The following is a 14,656-nucleotide window of genomic DNA, read 5'->3' as shown; positions in this document are numbered from 1 at the left end:
GCAGAAAACAGGACCTAACCTGTCTTTGTCAAATTCTAAGCAAATCCAGACAGGGATTCCCAGAATTTGACCTCTGATCAGAACCACGTCTCTGGGGAACAAAATCCTAGTGAGACTTGCCTACAAGTTTTTGCCTGTCCACCTTCACTCAGACTAGATAACATTTTAAAGCTAAATTGTCCTAGAAACAATCTTCATTTCAAGTGCAAATAACACAAGAGACTAATGAGAGGAAGGGCCCTGTATCTAAGCAGGGAGAATCTGCTACCCAGGCAGATGACAAAACACATCAACTCCTTAAGAGATAAAAGATGAGGACTAGCTTTGTGAAAATATAAAACACAGGAACCATCTACAGTAATAATAATACAAAAAGACAAACAACAGATAGCAGGTGGCTGTGGCAGAAATGAGAACAAGGGTGTCCTTTTTTTTTGCAGGGGGGACCACAGGACTTTCAAGGCTAACTAGCGACAAGAGAAATTAAAAGGCTTTTCCTTTGTTACCTCCTCCATACACGTAGTCCCCTTTGGCCTCCAGGAAAGGAACCATTCCCAGACAAAGGAAGAGCTCAGGGTTCCAAGGGATGAGTGTAGCATGATGCCAAAGGACTCAGCCTGTCTTTGGAACACTGGCTTATTCTACCAGATGACCTGCTGGGGCTGCCATATGGCCTGCACGTGACATTCTGTTCAGGATAATAGGGTCTGGGTCCATGCCTGGTTCTGCCCTCTGGGCTGGAATGACAGAAATAGAGCATGTTTGCTCTGATTCTACTGACTTGTCTGATGCCACCACTGTGGAGCCATAGCTTTCAATAGCCTCCATGGTATCTTTTCAGGTTTTCAAAGAACATGAGTAATTCCTAGGCAAGGAAAGGCTGAGGCTGGGCCCCTGCTATTCCTGGGAGACAATAAGCAGATATATTAAGAGACTGACGGTCCCAGAATGGTTAAGCTGGTACAGATGTCACCGAAGTCCAGTGATCTATGTTTATCATCACTGCCCAAAACAGGAATTTGCTCTGTATGAAAGAGCTCATGTCTTCGTGTTTTATATTCTGCAATCATCTCACCAGAAGTTCTCAGGTGATGTCATGATTTAAAACTGTGGTTGATGGGTTTACAGGAGGGTTCAACTCCAACAACCCAGAGAAAGAGAAGTGGTCTTTTAAAAGCCAAGAATTTTTAAAAGCCAAGAATTCCTTGTCCAAGTCCTGTGGTTTTCCGTTGCCAAAAACACAGCCTTTGCATTTTCCCTCTGCAATGGAAAACATAGTAACAGTTACTTGTCCACGGCAAATGTGGAGAATGATTACGAATTGTCCTGAAGGATCTAAAGCCATTACCACTATTCACATTTCATTAGAAAATTTCAGTTGACTTGTTTTAAAAAATGCACTTCCTCGGTGAAGAGTACATAGGACTCTACTATTGTTACAACTTCCTATGAGTGTGTGTGTGTGTGTGTGTGTGTATAAATACATATATTTAGTCTGTTTTGTCCTGATGTAAATGAGGGCCCTAGTGAGTTAGGTTCAGTGCAACAATCCTGGACTAACCATGAAGCTGTAACTAAAAGTGAGAATAATAAATGGCCCAAAGTGAATTTTATGGCCAGCAGAAGCTCTCAGGGGGCCCAGACTGGGCCTGAGTCTGTTCGCTGTAACTCACCTATAGACCTTTGACTGGGCCCCATCTCTGATGTTTATGAGCTTTCGAAACCTCTGGCTCCAGAGGCAAAATGGGAGGTTAGGTAAATTGGTGCCAATTGCTGATTTGTACTAAATCGACTCAACACCCAGAGGGTGTGAGATATGCTGGGCCCTTCCTCCTACGTGGGGGGGAGTCTGGCTGAAGGCTGAGCAGGGGAGTTCCTTGGCCGCAGACAAGGGCTCTGGAGCCCGCCGCCTATGTAGGAGTCCCAGCTTCTCCATGTAACCAGCCACTTGCTCTCGGGCAAGCTGGTTAACTGCTCTGCACCTCAGTTTCCCTGTACACTGGAGATAATGCTAGCTGCTCTCTCACAGAGTTGTGAGGAGTCAACGAATTATTTAAAGAGAATACCAGGGTTCCTGGCACATGTGACGTGATCGGGTGAGTACCAGGAAGCCCATTCAAGGCTAAAGACATTAAAAGGAAGGGTTATGTGGTTCTACTGCTATTGCTCTAATTATGCTTCAAACGTTTTACTACCCTTATCTGCGTTTCTTCTCCCCTTCCTTCATGAATCACCTCAGGGGATGGTAATGTTTCCCCGGACAGCAAACACACCTGGAGATAATAGTGAGTTAAGAAATCTGGATTCCACTCCTGACGTGGCCTCTCAGGAGCCGAGAGGCCATGAGAAAGCCAATTCACCTCGTCTGGTTTCAGTTTCCTCATCTACACAATGAGAGTTGGGCTAGAATCTCAATGATCTCTAAGGTCTCCTGCAAGACACTAGATTTTTATGATTCTGAGTTCGGTGTCTAGGTCAAAAAAGGCTCTTTATCAAAAGTAAAATGATTCCCAATTCACACTTCTAATTTTTTCCTATAGCATAGGTGTTGCCTAGGATACAGAGAGCGTGTACAGCTTCTGAACTCCAAGACAGGAGAGCGTACCATCCTGCTTCTGATCTGTAACCACAAATGCGCTTTGTAGTACAAAGTAGCTGATGTGTTGGACACCGAAAGCGTCTCTGCTGGCGTTTATGAATGTGGATCTGGCATTCTGATAGTGTCCCAGACGGAATGGTAGAGGACCCATTCTTTTTCTCCCTCACAATCATGTGGTTTGGGGAAATACTGCCTTTAAGTGCTGGCCTTAGCTTCCCTGGACCCTGGGGTAAGGCGGTACGGGCCCTCCCACAGGTCAACAGATCACTTCCAATTTCTTCTTTAAATTGTGTGATATGCTTGTGGGAAGCTCAGGCCACATACACCCAGGATCTCTAAGGTTTCTTAGCCTCCCCAAGTGCACTTTGTAGCTGATGGAGGTATTTCATTAACTACTTCTGTGTGGGGGAGCGGGCATCAGGGATGCCCAGGCCTCCGCAATATTCATTGTAGACCAGGGATTAGTCTATAAGCTTTTCACTTTTATTGTCTCTTATGCTTTCCAAAGAAAACATGCCTTATCTATTTTGGTCTTTAAAGGTTTAGGGCAGAAATTATGATCTCTGCTTCACAGGGACAGAAGTTATGTCTGTTCTGTTTATCTTTATAACCCACCATCGTGTCGGGTAGCTGGTATCTGCTTAGAGAATGCTGAGTTAGTCCACCGTACAGAGGAAGAGTTAAAGAACTGCTCAAGGGTAGGCTGTTAATATGTTTCTGGAACATCTGTCTCTAGGTTCCGTGCTCTACCACCTCAATGGCTAATATCAAAGAGGATTTATATAGACAAAATAAAAACTGGGTTCCACCATGACAGCCAGAAGCGATCGTACAACTATGAGGCCCAAGCGTCTGAGAACAGCATTGGACCGTCTCTCTTAGCGCTCCATGCTCTGGGTGTATGGAGTCACCTCGTTCCAAAACTAACTGGCTTCTCCTGCCCTTCTGCCTTTGCATGTGCTGTGTCCACCACCCGGAAGGTCCTTCTGGTCCTCTCCTCTTTCTTTACATGGCCAATTCCTGATCAGAAACCACTCCCCACCAGGACGTCCCCTCTTCCTCCTTTTGCCACTAAAAACCTGGGTTCCTGTGCATCAGAGCACATACCACACAGTATGACATTTCCTCACTTTCTCCACTTCCTCTCCCCTCCCCCAGCCCCCCAGGATGAGTCCCCTGAGTGCAGGGACTGTATCCCTTATGTCCATAAATACATTTCTGAAAAAGTGGTTGGTACACAGGTTTTTAATAGTTATCTGTTCAATGAGTTGTTCCATGCAACCCTGTACCTTATCGGGGGAAAAAAATCAGTTGAAAATCTCTGAAGAGCACTTTTCCCACGGATGGTGCTCTGCTAAGGACAGGCCATCCACGGTCTGCAGTGCAGACAGGCACACACCATGAAGGCATGCTGCAGTGTGTGCGGAAGGAAGGCATTCTCTCACCACTGCTCGTCTCACCACTATGAGACTGGGGCTTCCATTAATTTTGCTGTCACTGGGATGGACGTAAGAGGACTGACAAATGCTCCAATGCTATTCTCTGGCCCATTTCCTACAATGACCAGTGCCTTGGAGCTGGGACCCCAAACTCTATCCTAGTCACTGGGAGCATCCTGGGGACGTACAGAAAAGTGTTGCTTTTAAGACATGCAAACAGCCTGAGTGTTGCTGAAAAGACTGAGAGAAATTAGCTCAGTTACCTCTGGAGGGAAAAGGGTGGCTGGCTTTCCTTTCACCACCTCCCCTTATTCTAGACTTGCAGCTTCTTGATAAAAAGAAAGGATTATAAACCAGGAAAGGTGGAGAATTTGGGGTCTTTTGCATAAAGGATACAGGATAAAGTGGGGTAACAACCTGAGTAAGTAAAGAACTCTCCGAGGACTTGGAGAAAAAACACAGAGGGCTCTCTGGATGGGTTTCTTCCCAAGTGGTTGTGTCTATACAAGGCAGGGAGGGAGAGCTGCCTCTTTCATGTTGCTCATGCTGAGGAGCCCAGAGCACCTTCAAGGTATCGGGGACTCAAGGAGAGGCGGCTATTAACACAGGCACAACCTTCAACCCAATGAGGGTGGGAACACTGCTCTCAGAGGTGCTCCAATCAAAAGTTCCCAGGCTCTACACTCTGTCTCAGGTGAGTCGGTTATACCTTCTCTGCTTACTGTCTTTCTGCAGCATCCAACCTGCCCGAGGGAGAGGAAGGCATGGCGGCCACGGACTGGAGGGACCCTGCAGCACGGGCACCACCTGCATGTGGCCTCCCACACACTGTCACCTCTTCTGAGGTGAGATAAGGGAGCATCGCTGCTGACTACCTCACCATGGCTTTTTAAAGGGACAAGTGAGAAAATCTGAGTAAAAATACTTGTAAATTGTAAAGGTGCTATACAAGTGTGAAGTAGTATTATTATCAGTGCTTTATTTAGCTGCAGTTTGCATCGGCTCGGTGTACTGAAATCGCTTATGCTTTTGCTCAAATGTTACCATTCTTATTTCCCTGGATGCAGCTATTCTGCAACCTCCTGCCCTTGGTTCCTGCTGTTTCCTGGACCTGGTACGTCTTCCAGGCTTCTCTGACTGGCAAGTCCCTAATCGTCCCTAAGGACCCATCACCAGTTGGAGCCCCTTTCCATCTCTCTTTCTCTCTGGTCTCCTTTCGCAACACTCCATCCATTTTGACTATGGGTTTGCCATGGTGGGGAGCACTGGTCGTCTACTTACTCGTCTTTCTGATTAGACTGTGAGTTCCTAGGAGGCAGGATCTATGACTGATTCGTGGATACAAGTTCATGTGCTGATACATGAAATATATCCCATTCCTGCTCCATTAAGAGAGCACAGTTTGCCTGATAACACATGCATTTTTGTTTATGTGCTACACACCTGGAGTTATGTGTAATATGCACATGCTGGCGACTGTAAAAGTAGTGACGGTAATGATCACAACAAGCCGTGGCTGCATGCTAAGCAAGCACTAGGTGCTGTGCTAAGCACCCCCTAGGAAGCTGCTGCTAGCTTTCTAAATTAGCAGATGAGAAAATAAAGAGATAATCTGCCTTCAGTCACCAAACTAAGTATCCAGGCTGAAGTCAGCTTGACTCCCACGTTTGTGGTCTGAATTATGGCACCGGAAAAAGGTAAAGCAGAAGAAACAGAAAGTAGAGGAGAAAGAGGCATTTGTAATTTATTAAGATGAGAACACGGGCCCCTTTTTAGCTTGATTTTGCTATGGTTATGTTAAGATACAAACAACACTATCTCCCCCATATCCCTTCTTCCACTCTAATGACCTAGCAGGTAATTGTCTCAGACAAAAACACAAATCAAGTTTCTATAAAAGAATGAAACAAGAGGAATTTCATGCGGGAAGTGAGCTAAGATCCTGCCTACGCAGGTCTTGGGAGTTGGTTTCCACCTCTTCCTTCAAACCTCCACCTTTGAAGTGGTGAGGGGCCTCTTTTCTACCAACCTTGACCCAACATCAAAGCCTTTATTTCCAGGGATGACAGAGCACTGAGTGCAGCAGTAACCGGCCCCCAAGGAAGGGAACCTCCTTACTTAGGTGCTCTTGTGTGGAAACAAACTGGGGGTGGAAGGCCCGACGCTCTCCCTTGGCTCCTGTGGAATCTTCCTTAGGGTGGATGTGAGGGGGAGCATTTAAGGAGGGTACGTCTCCACCTCTGGAAGGCTTGTCTACTCTTCTCCCTTTCCATCTTCAGTGACCAATAAGAGTTAGGGGTGAGGTTCTCACCCACACCCTTCTTCAACCCCACAAAATGGCTGAAAAATCGGTGTCAATGTGTGAAACCCACAGAAGGAACCATAGGATGATGGCTCATCTCACCACGCCTGAGAATAAACTCCCCCATACAATCCAGGGAGGAAACAGGGTTTAAGAATATCCTGGTTCCACCACCCATCAACTACTTGACCTTGGAACAACTACTTCCCCTTGCATCTGTGAAAAAGAGAGAATAACTGGACTTATTTTTAAAGGGTTGTTGTGAGGGTTACAGACTGAATACACAGAAAACCCTGAAAACTGTGCCTGGCCACTAAGTGCAGTTAAGTGTTCGCGAGCTATTCTTATAGTTGCTGCTGTTGGTATTATTGTTGGCATCTCTCTGCTGTGTCCCCTGCCCTGCAATACTCTGTTTTCTGAAGCTCACGTCTGGTGATTTCAGTGTCATCGTCTGTGTGTTCCAAATTCCCTCTTGGAATACTCTTTGGAAGACTGGACAAAGAAGCTGCCTTCAAATAATTTCCGTGTTCTGGCACTAGTAATACCGAAATCAACCACTTAGCAATCAGGTGAGAGTCTCATAAACGTGGCTGTCAGCACATTAGAAGTTAAGCATTTTGCCCGTGTAAGTGTACCAAATATACTTAATGTTATTCTTCTTCTTGAGAACATCACACTCTCAGGCCCACCTCTAATATCTACCGTACTAGAAAAGAGCCATGACACAGATGATCAAAGGCACTGACACCTGACTTCCTGGGGAAGGCTGTCGGGGGCGAAGGGAAAACGGCTAGATTCCCAGTAGTGGAAAACTCAGCCCAAGAGACACCAAACTGAATTCCTTGTTGTGGGAAAGGTGAATAAGGTCAATGGAGAACTCATTCCTGGAGTATTCTGGAAAGCAGGGGTGGAGGTCACTGCCACAATACCTCCCAGTCTATGGCGTTCCAAGTAGCTAGATTTTCAGTCTCTCAAAGGGCGAGACATAATGTATGGCAGTGTAAAATCATGGTCCCCAAATCTATTTTTACTGTTCCCATTTAGAAGTGGGTATACATATCCTCTTCTTGTCTCTGGAATATGGTTGCTTGGTTAATCGAATGTGGTGGAAGTGATGTGTCAGTTTCAGTGCCCAGAATTTAATAAATGGGAAACATGTTATTGAACCCAACAACCATAGCATGAGGAAGCCCAAGCTGCTTGTGGAGAAGCCTTCATGAAGAGGGCCATGTGGAGAGGGACTCAGGCCATGGCTCTCAGTCCCAGCTGAGCCCTGGGCTGACCTACTAGCCACATGTGAATGGGCCATCTTAGAAGTGGATCCTATGGCTGTGAGTTGAGCCACCCCAGTTGACATTACATGGAGTAGAGACCAGTTTCTCTGCTGAGCTTTGCCCAAATTGTAGTCTCATGAGTTAAATAAATGATTTCTTGATTTTTGGGATGGTTTCTAATGCATCTGGATAAACTGATAGACTCCATGTTTTGGGGAGAATAAGGGAGAATCGTTTCCTGAATCCTTTCAGGTATTCTCTCGATCCTGAAATACTGCTTTCTTTGCGCTATCCTCTTAGATCAGCTGAAGACTGAAATGATACATCAGAGCTGGGTGTATAGCAGAAACACAGGGAGACTTTGGTCAGAATGCAGATGCTATGACAATTCCCCAACAACAGTTTTCAGATTGTCTTTCTATGTGTTCAACAGTGCAAAACTTGTCCCTAAAATGTCTTGTCCCCAACCTTAATAACAGGCTTCTTATTAATCATAGAAATACAAATTACATCAATGAGGTACAATCTTACACTGGTCAAATTAGCTGGCTTTTTTAAAAAGGATATTTAATGCTGGTAAAGTTAGGATAAAATGAATATATTGCCCATGGCAGGATAAATGAGTGCAACGATTTAGAAAATAATTTTGCAATGTGAAGCACACATGCTGCCATCCATGCACATTAACATTACTAACCTTGATTCAGGAATTTTAGTTCTCATAATGTACCCTAAGCAAATAATCTCAAGTAAGAAGGGAAAAAAAGATGCTTATTGTAGACTTATTTATCATGGGGGTAAAACTGGAAGCAGATTAAAGTTCTAAACATGGAGAAGCGGTTAAAATAAAAGTCTATTACGCCAGCCTCCTGGAATGTGATGAAGCTATTAAGATAGATAATAATGAAAAGCGGCAATTCTCAGCTTATGATGTGACACTAAGTGGGAAAAAAATCAGAATATAAAACTATTTTCCCACTGATTACAACTTTATAAAAACAGACACACACAGACAAATATTAAAAGGGAACAGATAAGACTAAATAAGTTATTTTATATAACAGTTTATGTTAGTTTTTGTCCCCCTTTTAAAAACAAAACTTGGTCTTTTTTTTTTAACAATTAAGAAAGGAAGGATGGAGAGATGACCCATTTAAAAAAAAAATCACTCTCCAACCCAATTAAGCGGAGCATTTTCTGTGTAGACAGTTGCTGCCCTTCTGTTGAACAGAACCGAGAACTTGGGTCCTATGGAATATGTTTCTCCAAATATATAACTGACTTAAGATGGTAACAACTTCCAAGAGAATAAGTCCTTTACCATTTTATGTCATAGCTGTAACTGGATGTTCAGTAAGACAAAACAGGTAATCTAGAAATTGCAGTTAAATTAGCATATTGTTAATGTTGGCTTTTCTCCTCTCCCCTTCCAACCTCCTACTTTTTCCTTCCTGGGCTTCTAAAATATAAAGTGCTAAAATGAAACCAGCAACAATTTCTATTTTTGGAGTGAACTTTAATCTGATTTTCACAAAGATTCATGCCAACTCAAAATCACTGCTGTTCTCTTGGTGCCGGTAACCTAGTGATTGCCTTTTGCATTAAAAATTAAGAACTACAGTCACAGAGGAGAAAGCAAGCCTGGCTTAGGCTTCTCAGTGGTCAAATGTACAACAGTAAACGCAAATGGAAACCTGACTGCAGTTGGACACTTGGATGTTTAAAGCCATAACCATTTTTACCCCAGTTGTTCAAATATTGGCATTAAGGTCTCCTTTCTCTACTCTAAAAACATGCACAGAAAGGGCCGGCCGAGTGGCGCATTGGTTAAGAGTTGGCTTGGGACGCCAGAGGACCCCGGTTCGGATCCCACATATGAAGGCCAGTGACGCTACCCTCTACAGCTAAGATGCTGAACAACAGCTCAACCTGGAGCTGGGCTGGCGTGAGTCACCGGCGATGGCAGGTGGGTTGCCGTGGACTACCGTGTGTAGCCAGCAGCCAGCATGAGCGGCCAGCACCCGCAGTGAACGGCCGTCCAGAAGCTGGTGACTGATCTGCCTCGCCCGGGAAGAGCACAATGATGGTGCCAACTTGGGCCAGTGAAGCAACGTCCTCCACAACTAGACTGAAGAACAAAAAGACAGCAACTTGCCTGTTCCCCTTCCCCAATTCCCCAATAAAAAGACAAACAAACAAACAAACAAAAACATGCACAGAAAAACCTGGTTCGGTCCAATCCCAAACTTCCTCCTAAAGCCCTGTGAGAGAAGTGGCAGGAAGTAAGGACCTTTCTTTCTCTGCCAGCCTTCCTGCTCTCTGCTGGATCATCGCCCCACTTCACGAGGATCCAAGTAAGTATCAATCTAAGGTGTTGAGTAAACTTTTATTTGAATGTGTAGGGAGACATTAAATACATGTTTTCATACACTAATTTCCAGGCAGAACGTGTTACATTTTACCTTAAACATAAATGGCTGCTGGAACACTGAATCTATTTCAGAATTTCAGTCACACTGAGCCATTTCTCTTAGACATAAAATAAATGCCAAATAATTCTGCAATTCTCCCTTTAGTTGTTAGAGCAACAAGAAGTCAGACCAGCTCTCTGTGTGGCCCTTTTCGAATCAGCCCACTCAATGAGAATACAAATGTAAACATGTCAGTCAATCAACCATTAGGGCTGAAGAAACACCTTGGGAGCTAAAATGTAAACTCCTATTTGCTTCCAAGGCCTCTAAGCTAAGCAACCTACTACTGCAGATAGTAAAACAGGTAGAAGTCAAGATATTCTCCTCCAGGATAAAGTAAAATTAAGTAAGGTTAAATTAAATTCGAGTTAAGTAAATAAACAAACCCCTAAACTGAGTAACTTTTAGGAGGCCGGAAGACATGATACTTTTCGCTCTTGAGAGTAGAAAAAAATTACCATTTTTTTTCTCACATACACACACAATGTCAATGATTTGAGTTGTTTAAAAGAGTCTATATTAACACCTCTTGATCAGTGTCAAAGTAAAAACTGCTTAATATTTAAGTGATGAAATCTGTAGCACTAAGCATCATGGCTTTGATCTTAATTGGCTCCTGGTACTGTGACTTACACTGGAGTTGTTTGTGGGCTTTTAACACTACAGAAAGTCCCCATCCCTTTGGCTCCAACAGGCCCTCAGCAAGCTTGTAAAGTAGAAAGACCCATTTAATGATGCAAATGTTTAGGTAAATGATTAGAGACACTTCCAGCAGCACCATTCTCTTGTGATCTAAAATTTGCTCAAATAGAAGGTGGCTTCCGGCAGAACTGAAGGTGTAGCTACAAATGATGATTACTGAATCTCAGTTAACTTAGAGTGGTTTTTCTTTGAAATCTCCTTATTCATTGTAAATTGCTGGTGACCTCCACTTGATAAAGAAAAAAAGACAAACTTAATTTGTATCTGAAGTCTATGCTTGCCATTAAACAGCTAGAAGTTTTAACTGGGAACTTGTAACAGTGCTTCAGAGGTGTCAGAATGACTGAACCAGAGATCTTACTTTTCACACCAAGTAAATGCAGATTCATGGGTGGTGCCTCTTTCTTACACATTGGAGAGACTGGGTCTCTGTAGAACCGGATATTTGGGCCACCATGAACAGAGTGGCGCTTTTGCTAAAAGTGAACACTGAAATGTAAGATGACATGGCATACACCCTAAGCTGGCATTCATGTGGTACCACATTATGAGGTGTTTTAATTGGGCAATGCCCACACCAGAGGGCTGACTAAATATTTTCATTACCATCTTGCAACATACAAAACTTCTAGGATTATAAATTAGAGAATTTTCAAGGATGCTAATATTTGTATATTAGATTTTTAAGGCCTTGGATATAGATTTTTTTTTTCAAATGTGGCGAAAGTACTAAATTAAATTAAGCCTCCTCTGGGACATTAGCATAAAATCTATAGAGAGGAAAGGATAGATCCAAATGAAACGAGCAGAATAATGCCAGTGCTCAATCAATTTGAATTTATGTTGTAAAAGCACCAAACGGCATGTTTATGTAGGCCTAAGTCTAGAGGTCAAATGTTTCAACTACACAGCTCAACTTCTCAAGAAGCCTGATTTCAACTTTTTTTCCTTTTGATCTCATAATCCCCAAGTCCTAATTTTGAGTTCTGAGAGTGTAGTCCCCACAGTTGTCACTCAAAGCCAGGCCTGCCATCATTGAACTCTCATGTCTTCCTGCCTTGAAGTGTGAAGATTACCAGCAGTGACTCTGGAGACCGTGTCTATTCCGTCTTAGTTTACAACAGTGAAAACAAGGCCCAGGGAAATTAGGCGGTTTGAGTATTAACATGGTGGGAACTCAGAGCCAGACTCTGTGACTCTCTCCAACTCCTGTCTATCTACTCAGATCAACACAGAATAAACAACATTGAGGAAAAGGAGCCATCAGAACCGACTCCACGATTTGCAGGGGCCAATGCAAGCTGACAATGTGGGGCCCCTTACTCAAAAATTATTAACAATTTCAAGATATGCTACAGCAGAGCATTCTAGGCACAGGGCCAAGTGCGACAGTGCAGGTTAACACACCCATGACACTGACCCTCAGTGCAGTTATTTCATTATTTACTAGGCTTTCACTCTATGAAGGCAAAGGGGAAGAAAGGTTCTTTGGACACCGACAAAGCTCAAAAATTATCTGTTGGATAGATACATAAATGAGGAAGTGAAGGGAGTGAAGGAATGCACCTAGAGTTACCCCTAAGACCAAGGGTCGGGTTGAGTTAATACAGTAAGTCACCCTGAGTACTTGGTCCATTATTTAAGTGTCACAATTCACAATCTGAAAATACTTCAGAACATAATAAATTCTCCCAGCCCCAACACAAATAAGTTGCCGGATCCATGGCCTAAACCTGAGTGCCAGTGCGTACATGTGGTAGCATTACTGTGCTTTTATGAGCTCAAGAAGTGCCAACTTCTTACCACAACTGTTTTGTATTTTTTTTTTGTCTCTGCATTTAGAAGTAGCCATCCAGATGTTTAATGGAACCTATCCATATGCAAAATCTACAAGCCCTTCAGATATGAATATTTCATACATTGCCAGGCATCCTCGCTATGAAAACAATAGTAATAATAACAAAACTACTACAATTTGAGTTTTTATTATGTCAGATACAATGTTAAGTGCTTTGCAATATATTTCCTCCCGAAGAAAGACATCATAACATCTCTAGGGGTACATATGTTATCCTGAATTTTCATAAAGAAACAAGGCTCCAAGAGGTAGAGTGGCAGAATCAAAATTTGACCTTAGGACCATTTGGACTCCTGGAGACTCATAGTTTTCTGGAAGGAAAACAGTGCAGGTTGGATATACAGAGAACACACTGCAAAGGCTGTTGCTTGTCTTTAAGGAGTGAGACTTTTATTTGATAAGGCCTGCGTGAAGTTTCACTTTGGTGAACAAAAACGCAACCATAAAACACTGAAATTAGAAATTTCCGATATTGAAAATCTAGGTGGTTAATTTTACAGCTTACTGCAAAGGCAGTTCAGGTGTACAAAGACAGGTACAAAGTTGAACAAAGACAGAGCCTCCTCGCCCATATTTTATGGGGTTTCAGGACTGATTTATTGCATCACCGTACCAGGAAAAGAGGTCGAACAGTCCAGAGTGGAGGAAGAGCCGGCTAAGATTCCATTCAGGGAGCCCGCAATATATTTCATTAAGGGACAAGAAAGAAAATAAGTGCGTAAATTTCCTCTGTAGATACAGGATTTACACTATATAACCAAAATACATGAAACTTTAACTTCAGAGCTTCAGGAATTAATGGGTTTTTCTGAAGTAGGAACCATGAGAAAATGTGAATTTATAGTCATGGAATGTCTCAGAGTTGAAGAGAATATAGTTAGCGTTTCTATCTCTACCAATCAAGAGATAAAAGTGCCTTCATAATTACGGCATATATTTATTATGATATTTCAAAGTGTTAATCTGGTAGAGGGATCTTATTCCTCATTTAGAACAAAAACTCAGGAAGAAAATAAAGAAAAACTATGGAAGCACAGTGAAGGCACACTTGTTTTATATATTCTGTCCATTTTTTTGTAGCATTGTCTTCCAATGTCACATCTTTTGTATTTTTTAATTGCCTAATTAAATAAAAACTGGGTTCTAGGTATACAAAATTTTCAAATAATGGCAGAAAAATATTTCTACCCAAACACCAAAGTTTTATAGCTTGAGTGCACTCATGACTGTGTTTATGTAATATACACTGTAGGTACATAATATGCATAGATGTATAAATACAAGCACTTTGTAATACAATGCTGATTTTGTTCCTGTGTCTATTGGTGTGTTTCTTCCATCGAAGCCCATTGTGGTGGTGGTGGCGGTCCCATCCCCTGCCCAGGACCGCATATGAGGCTTCGGGCATGAGCAGGTGTTATGATTCTATCCACGGAGACCTGGGGCAAGTCTGTTCCTAGGCAAGATTTCTTAGGAACACTTGGCCCCTTGATATGCTCACTTCTTGCCTGGAATATGCCAGTCTTAGTGGGAACATGGAAAGAGCTAGCTGGGGAGAGGCTGGCAGGCTGAGAATGGCAGAGAACATAGAAAGCACGCGAGTCTTTGATGACATTGTTGAGCCAAAGAACTAACCAACCTCGGAGCCACCCCATCTTAGGACTTCCTATTATGTGACTTAATAATACGTCCTCATTGTTGAAGCAATTTTGAATTGGGTTTTCTGTTGCCTGTAGATAACCCTACATGACGGAACACCTACTGTGTTTTAAGAACTATGCCGGCCAACTGGCACTCATTCACTCATTAATTTCACATCTCTTTATTATAAGAGCTGTTTTCTCCATTTAACAGAAAAGGAAACTAAGATTCTTAGAGAAACTAGTGATATACCGAATTTCTTATATCTAGTTAGCAGACAGAGCAGGATTTCAACTGAAGTCTGTATGACTTTGAAAGTTACTTAAAAATCTCTGTATGTTTGTGTATACAAAGTCAGACAATTAAGTTT

At 42.8% G+C, this 14,656-nt stretch overlaps 1 protein-coding gene across 16 annotated transcripts in view; it reads right to left on the bottom strand.

Moving 5' to 3' along the window:
- The window catches only part of SEMA6D (semaphorin 6D), a 59,109-nt gene that overhangs the window by 29,636 nt on the left and 14,817 nt on the right, over positions 1-14,656 (bottom strand). Inside the window, exon 1 of one of the 16 annotated variants that reach the window (XM_019664357.1) lies at positions 507-578. The exons of the other annotated variants lie outside the window; for them this stretch is intronic. The gene's annotated coding sequence lies outside the window, so the exon portion shown is untranslated. Of the gene's footprint in view, positions 1-506; positions 579-14,656 lie in introns of those variants that run through there. 16 annotated transcript variants of the gene reach the window in all.

The sequence above is a fragment of the Hipposideros armiger genome, unplaced genomic scaffold (genome assembly GCF_001890085.2).
Source record: "Hipposideros armiger isolate ML-2016 unplaced genomic scaffold, ASM189008v1 scaffold_12, whole genome shotgun sequence".
Taxonomy (NCBI): domain Eukaryota; kingdom Metazoa; phylum Chordata; class Mammalia; order Chiroptera; family Hipposideridae; genus Hipposideros; species Hipposideros armiger.
Note: the sequence above shows the minus strand (reverse complement) of the source record. Positions and strands in the feature narration are given on the sequence as shown.